Raw genomic sequence first — 14,212 nt, 5'->3', positions numbered from 1 at the left:
AAACCATGAGAAATCATGATGTTCATGTGTTGTGATGCTTGTTGGTTATTGTTTACTCATGTAATTGATGTTGATCATCATATGGTCTTGCTAGATCATGATTAAAAACATGATCTAGCAAGATGAGGAAGTAGATTTGTTGTAGGATGATGGATCATCCACATAAAGGTCATGAACTTGAAAGAACACTATGTTTTCTTGAAAAATAAAGGTCAAGGTAGGATGAATATCATGTAGATCTAAAGATCCATGAGTGGTTTTTCAAAAGAACCGAGTTAAAAATATAAGTTTTATTAAATCTTGGATCTTACCTAAGTTAATCTCATTTTTGGTGAATAAACAAGTATAGAAACACTTGTGTAACAAGGAATATTCATAAAGAAATATTTTTAGAAAATATGATCGGAAGTTGTTAACACTTAAATTCTTTAAGAATGAAGTTTTAAAGAACTAATCACATTTTAAAGGGTAACAAGATCTACTAAGAACACTGGAAAATTACTACAAAGTTATATAAACTTTCAAGTTCATGATGTAGAAAATTAATGCTTGTTTTTAACAAAATTGTTAAGTAAAAATTGTATATTGTTGATTGAGAATTATTTGAATGAATTTTTGAAAAGAAAATGATATGCTAATAAGCATGGACACCTCCAATTACAAAAGAAACTCTGGCGAAATTTTTCTAAAAGACGCAACACTTAGAAAATATTCTTCTATCAAGTGTTTACGAATATATTTTAACCTTGTTTTCAAAATAAACTTCGCCATGATTTTTTTACAAAAATACCAAGTATCAGAGGTTGATTTTCGTAAATAAAATTTGATAAATACGTATTTAGAATATATATTTTATACTAAAACTCTTGTGTGATTATTTGTTTATTTCGTGAAGTAGTTATATTATTTTTAGGGTAAAATAATATAACTTATGAATACCATGGAAATTACAACTCCAGAATAATACCAAAAATATCAAGGAATAAAATATTTAAGTTACACACTCGGTATTGAGAAACCGAACGTTCAAACATAACTTGTGAAATAATCCGGAAAATGCTTCTACACATACAATTTTGGTAAGATATTATTCTGGAAATAAATGGAGTAAAATATATTATTTTTGGGAAAAATACATATATTTTGGGAATATGTTATTTTGGACAAATAGGTTAAATATATTTTTCTAAGTGGGACTTAAAATATATTTTTCGGAATCACAATAATACATGTATAAATACCCCCATCCTTGGGAAGGAAATACGAAATATTGTTTAACGATTATTCCAACATGAAATATAATTTAAAGTTAAGAAAATTATTTTAACTAATAATTATAACTTGGAATAATATTCGGAAACTCAAAAACATTAAACCCTAAAGCCAAGGCACGACCCGTTCGTCTAATAGACATTAGTACGTGTAGGTCGTCGCGTAGCAGACAGAGTTTGGGTTGACGATTCTATTCAGGAGACGCACTACAGTGAGTTCATGTCCCCCTTTTCTTTTAACTGTTTTCAGTTTTACAACTTCGGGGGTGAAATACATGTTACAAAAGGGATACTTTCAATACTATTGGTATGATTAGCCTAGGAAAGAACCATAGATCATGTGATAGGGTAGGCGGATACTTGGGACCATTAATCCTCGTTGTAGGACCACAGGGCATGAGTGATAGATCTATTTGGGTGTAGCGAGCCCACACCCATGAGGCCGGGGTGGCCCATAGAGGTGACTATGTCTTCCAGCCGGAAGCCCGGTACAACTTTGCTAGGTTTGAGTCTCCCTACACCGTTACACATATCAGTGGCCTTGCAAACCATTGGTGATCTTTTCCTTGTTTGCAATCATACCCGGATATACAAACATACATACTTACATGGTTTACAATGGTTTATACATACTCAATTACACATGAACTCGCTCAACTTTTTGTTGATTTTTCAAATTACATGTATTTCAGGAAATTAGTGGATCTGGCGGAGTATGCGTTGTGTCAAGGCTGCGTAGTGAATAAAGATGTCATCCGAATGGTTGAGTTTAGGAGGTGGATCCCTTTCCTGGACGGGATACACAGTTCTAAACTTGGGTTTTTATTTAAATACTTTTAATGAGTCTGTGTGAACTCTGTTAATCATTGTCATGGTTGTAACTTACTTTATGTGTCGACATTTTCAAACAATGACGTTGTGTTATTTTTAAATTTAATGAATGGATGAACATCTTGCGTTTTATCATATAGCATTGTTATGATTGTTGCTATGGTATTAAGAAGTCACACCAAATAAACCCACGCTTCCGCAAAAGCCAGGGTGTGACAGCTTGGTATTAGAGCCAGGTTCATAGCGAACTAGGATTCCTTCTCGAGTCTAGACTATGATCACTAGGTGTAACACCCCGTGTTTTCGAAAGTCAAAGTCAAAGTCAAGATTGACTTCTTTGACGGTAGTTAGTCTATTTTATGTTTATGTTTACGTTAGTTGTATGATGTGGAGTAATTAATTGCAATCGAATTAATCGAAGTTTATTTATCGATGCGAACCGCTTTACAACTATGAATAATAGGAAGTAACAATGCGATAAAGTCAATTAATCAGTAATCGAACTAATCTAATCATCATCGAACTCGAGACTCGAATTACGCGAATTTTGGTGTTAATATACGTGTGTGTGTGCCTTATGTGTTACTTGTGTGTGTCTACTTTATGTTATGTGTGGTAATCAATCGAAACTCGACTCGAAATCGAAACTCAATCGAACTCAATCGAAATCGAAGCATGGTAATTAGTGGAGAAGGGATAGTGCGAGATATAGATGATTATATGTTAGATATAGTGGTTGGGATTAAAAGTAATTTGAATAGGAAACTCTATCGAAACTCTATTGTATTCACACCGTCCTCAATCGAAATCGAAATATCAAAAATCATCGCACCGAACACTCGAATCGTGCAGCTGATCGATCAGGCTACCAGCCGATCGAACAGCCAGCCGATCGGACTGCTGTCCGATCGAGCTGCCTGGCCGATCGGCCAGCACTTTCTTCTTATGGCATCCTATAAATACCCCTTGTCACTCTCAAACTTTCTACTTTTGGAAACCTCTAACCGACCAGCTCGTGCTCCCCTCTTTTCTCAGATTCGTTCCGATTCCGGTAAGATTTCATCCTAAATCTTGTACTTTCTTGATCTACATGCACTCCTACACCTTTCTATCTTTCAAATCTTGATTTCTAACCGTCAAATCATCAAGATTCAAGTGTTCTAGGATGATGTCATCATGGTGTTCTTGAAGAACTTCATGTTTTGGCCTCAATCCACCAAGAATAACTTGAATCTAGCCAATTTCCACATAAACAAACAAAGATCTGTTATAGATCTAAACATATACACGGTGAAAAGGATTAAAAGATGGATTTTCCAAGTTTCTTTCAACTCTTTTACACTCAATGCCTTCAAACCGATAGAAACGAAGCTTGAGCCAACTTACTAATCATCCTAGTAGCTGTGCGGCTCAGGATTCAGGTTCTATCCACGAGGTTCACCGATTTCGGGTTAAATGTTAAACTCTGTTCCGAACAGTTCACCGGCTGGATTTGGGTGATTCCTGTCCGAGCAGGAGAAACCAGTAAGAACGAGGGTTCTATGGTTCGACTCGTTGTCAAAATACCTCGATATAACGACAAACAAACCAGAACAGCCAAGGACTAGACGAACAGGCCGACCAAGTCAGGATGCTGACCGATCGGACTGCTGTCCGAACGGACAGCCAGCCGACCGGACAGTCAGCCGATCGACCAGGCCAGCCGATCGGCTAGCACATGGTCCCACACTTGAACAATTCATTGAAGTCTAGTATTGAACGAACTGTTGTTCGATCGGACTACCGTCCGATTGGATTACTCTTCGGATCATGAGATACTATGCTTCAACACTTAGTCGATTTTCAACATGCTCAACACGTTTGGAGTGCCACCCGATCGAACAGCCGTCCGATCAGGTGACATCCTTCTGAGAACCTATTTACTGAAGTACCTAACCGATCGGATAGCCGGCCGACCGAACGACCATTCGATCGACCGACCTGAAAGGTAAAGATACTTCAATGTTTTCAAATGCTACAACGAAAACTTCAAAAGTCAAACCATCATACAAACACATCCTTCTCAAAGTCAGAAACAATCCACTCGAACAACCATCCGATCGGCCTACCGACCGATCGGACAGTTGTCCGAACAGACTGCAAAACGAACGGTCAGCCGTCCGATCGGACTACCGTCTGATCGACCAGCTGTCTGACCCTCCAACAGTTGTTTTCCGTTTTACGCGTTGCTTATCGTTAAACTATCAAACTATTCAGGCTAACCCTACTCTCAAGTGCTCCCTTCAATCCATCAATCGTTGTGAGTATACTCAAACCCTTTTTGCTTTAGCACTTTTGGGTGTTACATACGTTACTTATTCTAAATCACAATCGAACACACTACTCAATTACTTTAAACGCTAACCGTTACCGCATGTATTACGTGACTAAATGAATGCTTGTTGTTACGTTTACACGTGGAATGCTGTCTACCTGCCTTAACGACGATAGTACTATAGTTTGGACTCAGCACCCGTTCACACAGGGGTTGTTAAGGACAATTACTTGCATGGATTACGGTGGTAATCATGTATTGCGAACTGCCTCGGGCAGTCAACCCGTAGTCATTGTTATCGATAGATCCATGTCGATAATTAACATGCTTCGTTTTCCTCTGTGTACGTGCTGGTTATGCGTAAACTATTTCGAACTCTATTATGCTATTATCAAACTTGTATGCTCACCTTTACATTTTATGTATTGACTTTATTTTAACGTATATGACAGGTGTTTAAGATTCTTATCTGCTAGGAAAGCGAGGCTAGAATAAAGCTCTAGAGCCCAACAAATAGTTGTCTGTAGTGGTCAAATTAAGGGTCTCTAGAAGCAGATAAACAATTGCTGTACTTATATTTAAATCTGAGTTGTCAGAACATAATATTTGACCAGATTTTATCTGTAATAATTTGTTTGCTGTTTGAGGTACGGTATGGGACGTATTATATAAATTGAATAGTAATGATAGTTGTTATGGAAACTTCTGGACAATCTGTTTTGCTCAGTGCTATGCCCCGTTTTATCAACTTATCAATGATCTCTTCATTATGCTTTTTCAATAACGAACGCTTGTTCAACGGGAGATTATACTAAATTAGGAGTGAAATCCATATTTTGATGAATAATCTCCTCAATTTTACTAAGAACAAGGGAGAAGTTGCTAAGCTAGGGGTGAAACCCTAACCTTGACAATTTATTCCGACTTTTGCTTATCTCACCAAAGCCTCGACGGACTCCAACGACCTGAACTCACGAGTATGAGCTAGGGAATGCGTGCTGAATGCCCAAGAATCGAGGCAGAAACACGATCCCGAAAGTCGGAATGTGACGACAAATTTATTGAGAATAGTCGAATCGCTTTGGGTAGTCGATGTCTAATAGCCGCAGAAAATCTATTTCTTGATTTTTATGTGTTTCGATTCTGAGCCGCAACTGCTGACTCTGATAATTCGTCGATTTTATGAATGTTATGTGTATTTATCTGTTTACATGATTAAATTTTTGGAAAATTATTCAATTTTGCTATCACTTCGATTGACACACACGACTCGCATGGCTCTTCTATCTCAATACGCTTACAAGTCGCTACAAATCTAGACGAAATTATGCTGCGATATACGCTTATACTATACACGACATGCCATACGATTATGCTACGCTACTCGACATGCTATATCTACAAACAACACACGAGCTTTGAATGATAGGTTTCTGTATTCTGACTACCTCTGTGATTGAATGCGTACGTGCTTCTGTGTTTCTGTGCCCTACGTGCTTACGTGCTTATGTGTTTATGTGACTACGTGAATCTGTGATTATGTGCCTATGTGTTTATATGATACGTGCTTCAACGTGTTCCTGAGCTTTAGTAAGTAGTAGACGTGTGAGGTGAGATTCGATTTTGATGTGTCTGAGACCCACGACGATGTCTGTTGCAGACTATGTCGTCATCTGGACACCGAACCCCACTTACTCGCCAAGAAAAGAGAGACATACGTCTTGCTGCTATCATCGCCAAACAAGTAGCAAAAGCTGTGAGCGATGTCTATGAAAATGTCAGCAAATCTTCTGAGGAGTCGAGAACTGAAGCTCCCAAAGATGCTACCAAGACTGTTTTTAGTTTCAAACAGTTCAAGGCATGCGAACCAAAGGAATTCACCGGAGAAGATGGCCCAATAGCTATGTTTCAATGGTTTGATTCCATCGAAGTCACTCTGCGCCAAAGCGGCTGTCCAGAAAATCTCCGTACCCTAAACGCAACCGGCGTCTTCCAGTCCCGAGCTCTAGACTGGTGGACGGCCGAGCGAAACAAACGCGGAAATGATGCAGCTTATGAGCTGACTTGGAATGAGCTGAAAGCCATTATGATGGATGAATTCTGCCCTCCCCATGAACGCCAAAAGCTGGAGGACGAGTTTTGGAACATTAAGCAGAAGGATGGAGACAACACTGGCTTGACTGCTCGCTTTAAATAGCTCAACATCATCTGTCCCGATCAAGTCAAGACGTCAGACATGGACATTAAGAAGTACATTCGAGCTCTACCCGATTGTGTTGCCGATTTTGTTTATGCCGCGAAGACCTCATCAATCGAAGAGACTTGCTTGCCGCCGAGATCAACGATAAGCGGGTAAAAGCTGGTTTTTGGGATAAGCCCTCCAAGTCTCTGCATCAAGCCACCACTGCATCGACCGCCGAAACCGCCACTGCTCAACCATCCAAGTCATCACGCCGCAAGAAGAAGCACAACAACAACAGCTCCAGCAACAAGAACTGTGCGGTCACTACCACTGCTGCTCCTCTGCAAGCCGTACTGGCTCAGCAGCAGTCTCACCATCGACCAGCACCAGTTACTCAAGCGTCGCCAGCAAAGCGTGCTTACACAGGTCCCCACCCGCTCTGCCCGACATGCTCATATCATCATCCGGTGGGTCTTGCCTATCGTTTCTGCACTCATTGCAACTTATACGGTCATTTCACTGCCAACTGTCGCTATGGTCCCCGTAACACCGCAGCTCCTGCCACTGCTCATCAAGCTCTACTCCTAGCCCCGCAAGGCCAATAAGCGGCCCAGGCACCCGTGATCAACGCTCGAGTCTGCTTTGCATGTGGTGACCCTAACCACTTTGCAAACATGTGCCCGAACAGGGTTGTGAAGCAATAGCCCCAGCAGCAGCAACAGCAGACTCAGTAGCAGCAACAAGCAGCACGCGCCAGAACCTTCAACATCAATGCTCGTCAAGCCCAGGCTGACAACAACGTGGTTAATGGTACGTTCCTTGTGAATGGTATTTATGCATCGTGTTTGTTTGATACTGGAGCCGATAACTGCTTTGTGTCATTTGAATTCGAGAAGCTCCTTAGTTGTAAACGCTCTTATCTTCCCTCGTCATTCGAAGTTAAAGTCGCTACTGGAAGAACTGTCGCCGTTAATTCCGTTCTTCGTGATTGTACTCTCGAGCTCAACAATCACATCTTCCCAATCGACCTCATTCCGATGCGGCTCGGAAGTTTTGACGTCATAGTAGGCATAGACTTTCTTCGTGAAAACCATGCTGAAGTTGTGTGCTTCGACAAGATGATTCGATTCTCGCTCGCGAATGGTGATTTACTATGTGTCTATGGCGAAACTGCTTCGAAAGGTCTCAAGCTCATGTCGTGTGTCCAAACTGCTTTCTTGGCCAACATTGTAGTAGCGGAGATGGAAAAGAAAAGGAAGACAGAAGTTAAAGACGTTCCCGTGGTCCGTGAATTTCCTCAGGTGTTCCCTGATGATCTTCCTGGACTACCGCCAAGTCGTGATATCGACTTCCGTATCGACCTCATTCCTGGAGCTAACCCCGTAGCCAAAGCCCCTTATCGACTCGCGCCATCCGAAATGCGGGAACTCTCGAACCAACTCTAGGAATTACTTGAAAAAGGTTTTATTTGCCCGAGCACCTCTCCTTGGGGCGCACCAGTCCTCTTCGTTAAAAAGAAGGATGGGTCGTTCAGGTTGTGTATCGACTACCGGGAATTGAATAAGTTAACCATCCCCTACCTCGCATCGACGATTTATTTGATCAACTGCAAGGTGCCACGTGTTTCTCGAAGATCGATCTACGCTCATGCTATCATCAGCTACGCATTCAGGAAGAAGATATACTGAAACCGCTTTTCGCACTCGTTACGGCCATTATGAGTTCGTTGTTATGCCTTTTGGTTTAACCAACGCACCCGCGGTTTTCATGGATCTGGTGAATCGTGTGTGTAAGTCGTATCTTGACCGTTTCGTCATCGTGTTCATCGACGATGTCTTGATCTATTCTAAATCGAAAGCCGAACACGCGCAACGTCTACGTTTGGTTCTCGAGTTACTCCAGGGGAACCGACTCTATGCCAAGTTCTCCAAGTGCGAATTCTGGTTAGAAGAAGTTTAGTTTCTGGGTCACATCGTGAATAGTCAAGGTATCCATGTTGATCCTGCGAAGATTGAAGCAGTTAAGAGCTGGGTTACGCCAAAGAACCCATCTGAAGTCCGCTCTTTTCTCGGATTAGCGGGCTATTATCGACGATTTATCGAAGGATTCTGAAAGATCGCTGTGCCGCTTACTGCTCTTACTCATAAAGACAGGTCTTTTGTATGGGGGACTGAACAAGAGTCTGCTTTCCAAACCCTCAAGCATAAGTGTGACACCTGTGCCTCTGCGACCATCAAACAAAAACCAAATTGGGATTTGTGTAAACATGTGTATCGTTTGCATATATCAATTCTTGTTCGATTTCGGGCTTTAAATCGCTTTCTAGAAGGTTATACGCGATCTGATGCGTACATATAACCAGTTTAATGCAACAAACACTCCAGAACAGTGACATAGGCTTAACATACCTTAAATAACCTTTACATAACTTAGAAACAAGTTTTGGAAGGTTTGGTATGCTGAAATCAAGTTTATTCGCTTACAGGGACTGAATTCGACAAACTGCGAAAGTATATCGTTTCGTACTGTAACGAACATTCCAGAACTTGATCATAAGTTAAACATACCCTAAATATCCTTTACATAGCTTAGAAATAGGCTTTGAGGAGTGCGGTATGCTAAAATAAACTTATTTGATCAATAGAGACTAAAAGCGTCAAAAGTGCATAAGTTTGCATTTTCGCACATATCTTACGTCCTGAATATATCCAGACATCCAAAAATTTATGTAATCATTAAAATATTTTATTTTAGTGATTGGCATGATAAAATTCCATTCGTCGCGTAATTTGGATCGTTTTTGTGTTCATTACGATTTCCGTCGTAATTAACCAAACAACACAACCGTACAACCAAACGAACCGACATCCGAGATGTTTTTGAGCATATTTTAAGTTCCCTATACTTTAAGTTTATTTTAAAGCCTTGAAATGGGGTTAACGGGGCTTAAAAGTGCAAAAAAAATCAAGTTTTACAAGTGCAGGGACCATTTTTTAAATTTCTGGCAGATACATTGAACTTGGTCCACTTTTGACATTTGATGGTTTTAACCCATGGTTTTGCAATACCATGGGCTAATATTCAATGCTTTTTATAATACCATGGACTCATTCTAGGGTCTCCCATGGTTTTACAAAACCATGGGCACATGTGTACGGTTAAGATTAAAGCACGTTATTCGACGAACGATCTTAACGGTTCCATGAAATCTATAAATACCCCTCCATTCTCATTTGCAAAACCCACATTTGAATATGATTTTGGCCCTCTAAGTTGGAGTTCATACTTCATACCTGAGGGTAAATCGGATCAAATCTTGCGGGGACCTTCTGTAAGTATTCTTTCGTGTTTTTCTTTCGTTTTAGTGTTAAAGTCAAACTGTGTTTGACTTTCTGCATTGACCAGTTTATGGTCAATGTGAAGTTCGTTTGAACTTCATAACGTGAGCGTAATCACGATAGTTATAGTCCCTAGTGACTATACCTACTGATTACCACGTTATCTAGGCTCAGTGACGAGTCGTAGTTTCGGCCAAAATGCGTATTCTTGCGTATTTTGTAACCAAACTACTTTTGGGTATCAAGACCCTTTGTCTTGATACCATACCTGTTTTTATACTTTGTTAAACATGTTTTTACATGTTTAACTCGTCACTTTTAGAATTGTGCTTGTCTAGGGTCGTAAAGGTAAGCGATCTAAACAATCGCTTATGCTTTCGAACCCGACCCATTTGGTCGATCATTAGGATCTGACCAAACACTTTAGGTGACCATAGTTGTATAGGGAATAACCTTCTGAGGTTATACCTTATGGTCACTTCGTTTAAGTAGTTGTATGATAGGTAGTTTATATGCCTTAGGAAAATTACCAAAATACCCTTTTTGCGCCAAAATTCATTTTAAGCACAAGTAACCTAACTTTTGACATCTAAGCTGATTTGGAAACAATATTAAACATGTTAAGGCATATCTTACTTGTCATAGGGCTAGTTAGGCGGTCCAAACGCGTTTTACACGAACGACGCGTTAAAGTAGCATAAGCTACCTAAACGGGTCGTAGTGGGTCGTAAGCACTTAGGTTAGGTTTCATTTTAGTATATGGGCTTTGTTAAATCATATCATATGAGTTCCAATACTCATTTGGTTTACGAAACCTCATACTATCCAATCCCTCGATTTAGGTCCGGTTATTTATGTAGTTATCTATATAGGGTGTCGTTTGATTCCGTGATCTCTCTAGCTTTGCTTGGTTGTTGTTCAAGACTCCTAAGCACCCTCAAGTGAGTACATAGTCCCCTCTTTTACTGTTTTTCAAACATTTTGGGGTGAAACACATGTGCCTACTTGTTACTTTCGTGCTTTTCATGTTTTTCAAATCATATACTTGCTATGTTCATTAGTACACTATTAGTACATGATTTCATTATGTTTTTGCTATGTATGTCCATTATGTGCATACTTAGTACATCGTTTTACATGACATTTTATGCTATGTATGTTCATTTAGCACATACTTAGTACGTTGTTTACATTACATTTTGCTGCACATGCTCATCCAGCATATGGACAGATTGAACTACATTTTGAACCGTTGTAACTACTTGACTATGTGAACCATTTGTAACCATTGAATTATGTGAACAGTTTGTATCTGTTGATTTACATTTGACACATAAACATTTTTGACATTGGTTATACATTACATGATTTACATTTTGACATAAACGTTTGACATATTATTCAATACATTTGGCAATTGGTTTAAACATAGACATTTTACATTGGTAGTTTGTTTGGGTATGTGATTTAAGTAACGAGGCGTGTGTACTATGATACAAGCATGGTGGATACGCCGCTGGTACTTCCTATATATAAGTGTTTGTATGATATTACATATCGCAGCATTGTTTAAATCATTTCAATTTAGACATATAACATATTTTTCACAAGACATTGTTTTACAAACAACTTATTTTATACAAACTCATTTTTACTTAACCTTACATTACTCTTTTACATATCATCTACCTTATTATCGCTTTTCAAACATTTTATAAAAGCAAACACTTAAACTGGATTCATGACAAGTTTTCATTAAACATTTTCTTAAACCTAAGTCATGAATCCTATTTTCACAAAACCTATGTACTCGCCGGCATTTTTATGCTGATGTATTTTCACATATGTTTCAGGTACAATAGTTGATGATATTTGATGATGATATTGATGCATGCTCACGTAGGATTGGACGAGGCCTTAGTGACATTAAAAGATGCAAGACTAGTTAACTATGTTATATTTTCTTTGTTGTTAAGACATTGTAATACATTTAATTCAATAAAGCGAAACTGTTTAATCCATGGTTGTGAAACAATGATTCTGTTACAACACTCCCCGACGTTTCCGCCACGTTTTGTTGTTTTACGTGGTCGGGGTGTGACAGAAAAGTTGGTATCAGAGCCAATGGTTATAGGGAATTAGGTTATTAGTAATGCTTTGACCTAGACTATAACCTTCTTAGGACCCTAACACAAGTTATCTTGTGTTTAGATTTTAAAACAATACCGTCACTTGTCCTTAAGTGACAACCACAATAAGAACATAAATTTGAATTTGCTTTGAAAACTAATCATCTGTTCTAGGATGATTTATTGTAAGGTTTTGAACCCTCTAAGTTTTCAAAATCCCATCAAAGTTTGGTCTAAATGATGTGAACACGTGCAAACTGGAAGGGTGGATGCCTGTACCCTGAGTTTTCTGTCTAAGGCTAGAGTGTTCGTACAAATCCGCAGTATCGGACCAGTCACTCTTACCTGGGAACTCTTGGGGTGAGTGTCCACTTATAGGCGAGCATGTCTTCGCGATACATTATGAGGACCTATTTACTTTGATTCAGCCTTTGTGTGTCATTTGTTTGCTTCGTGGTTCAAACAAATGACCATCACCCATGCTTTTGGTCGGTATTTGTAACTTCCTATTCTTACCCAATGCCACTTCACTTGTTTCCTCTCTTGTTTCCCCTTTTCAGAATGCCTCCACGACGCGAAAATCAGGTACCTATCGAAGATCTGGCAGCTATCATTACGCAGCAAATAACTGCTGCAATCCCGAACATCGTTGCTCAATGTAACCAAGCTCTCAACAACAATAATGCCCCCTGCAACTTCAAGACGTTCAACTCAGCTAAGCCATCAAAGTTTTCTGGGACTCAAGGAGCGACTGCACTTCTGCAATGGTTCGAGAGTTTAGAGAGCACCTTCAGACATGTTCAATGCCCAAACGAGCGAAAGGTAGACTTCGCTTCTAGTGTCTTTGAGAAGCGAGCTTTGACGTGGTGGAACGGTGTGATGAGAGATAGGGGTGCCGATGTGGCACTGGCTCAAACGTGGGAAGAGCTTCGAGCTCTGATGATGAAGGAATTATGTCCTCGTCACGAGATCAGGGCCTTGGAAAGGGAATTTGATGATCTTAAGCAAGATAGCGGTGAGCATCGAGCCTACACGGATCGTTATGAGGAGTTAAGTCTGTTATGCCCAAACATGGTCACGCCTTTGGATAAGGCAATCGAAAAGTATATTGATGGCCTCCCTGACTCAGTACAAGACATTGTGACTGGTAGTAATCCCACCACAGTTAGACAGGCCATTGAGCTATCCGCTACCTTGACTGAATCTCAGATTAGGAAAGGTAAACTTTTTCGAAAAAGTGACAAGAAACCGATCGAGGAATCGAAACCCAAGGAGGAACAGACTATATCCCCTAAGAAGTCAAAGAAGCGAAAGGCTTCTCAGAACTTCGCCGTGGTGACTCACAATGATCAAGCCATCCCCAACCAACCAGCTCAACCCCCTGCTAGGAAGCCCTACAACGGAACTGCACCCTTGTGCAACCAATGTAGCCTCCATCATCATGCCAATGTAAAGTGCCGCAAATGCCAAACTTGTGGACTCATAGGCCATACAACAAGAGTTTGCCCAGCTGCAGCTACACCAAATCAAGCTGGCAACAATCCTGCTCAAGGTCGTTTTCTACCAGGTTCTTGCTTCAACTGTGGCGAGATGGGCCATTTCCGAAGAAATTGCCCAAAGCTTGCTAATGCGAATCCAACGCAGGGATGAGCATCTGACCAATTGGAAGACAACATTGTTTAGAAATAATCAAGCCTTATGTATTATTTTCTTTTGTTGTCATGTTTCATGAAAAAGTTGTTGATGTTGTTTATAAATAAATCTTTTATTTACATTGCAATATGTTTATGTGGTTGCATGTATAAAACAACATATCCCCTACAATACCGACAATCAAGGAACCGTATTCCTTGAAGAACAGACTACCCCCAAATTTCTCCCACTTTATAATCTCTTGCGTTTTCCACAAAAATCATAAGTACCCGTTTCCTCCAAGGAAAACAAAGTACAAGGCGCAAGTTACAACTCTGGACGAATACCCAATCCTTAATAGGGTGCCTAAAGGTATTTCCGTAAGTCCTTAATTGTTGTATACCTTGATTCGAATGTGGTGATTCCTTGTAATCAAAAATCGAATTTTTGGAAGATCATCCTATCTTTTCAGATAGATGCTTGAGGACGTTGAAGTCCATCGACTGGGTTCCTGG

This window comes from Helianthus annuus, chromosome 2 (assembly GCF_002127325.2).
Source record: "Helianthus annuus cultivar XRQ/B chromosome 2, HanXRQr2.0-SUNRISE, whole genome shotgun sequence".
Lineage (NCBI taxonomy): Eukaryota > Viridiplantae > Streptophyta > Magnoliopsida > Asterales > Asteraceae > Helianthus > Helianthus annuus.
Note: the sequence above shows the minus strand (reverse complement) of the source record.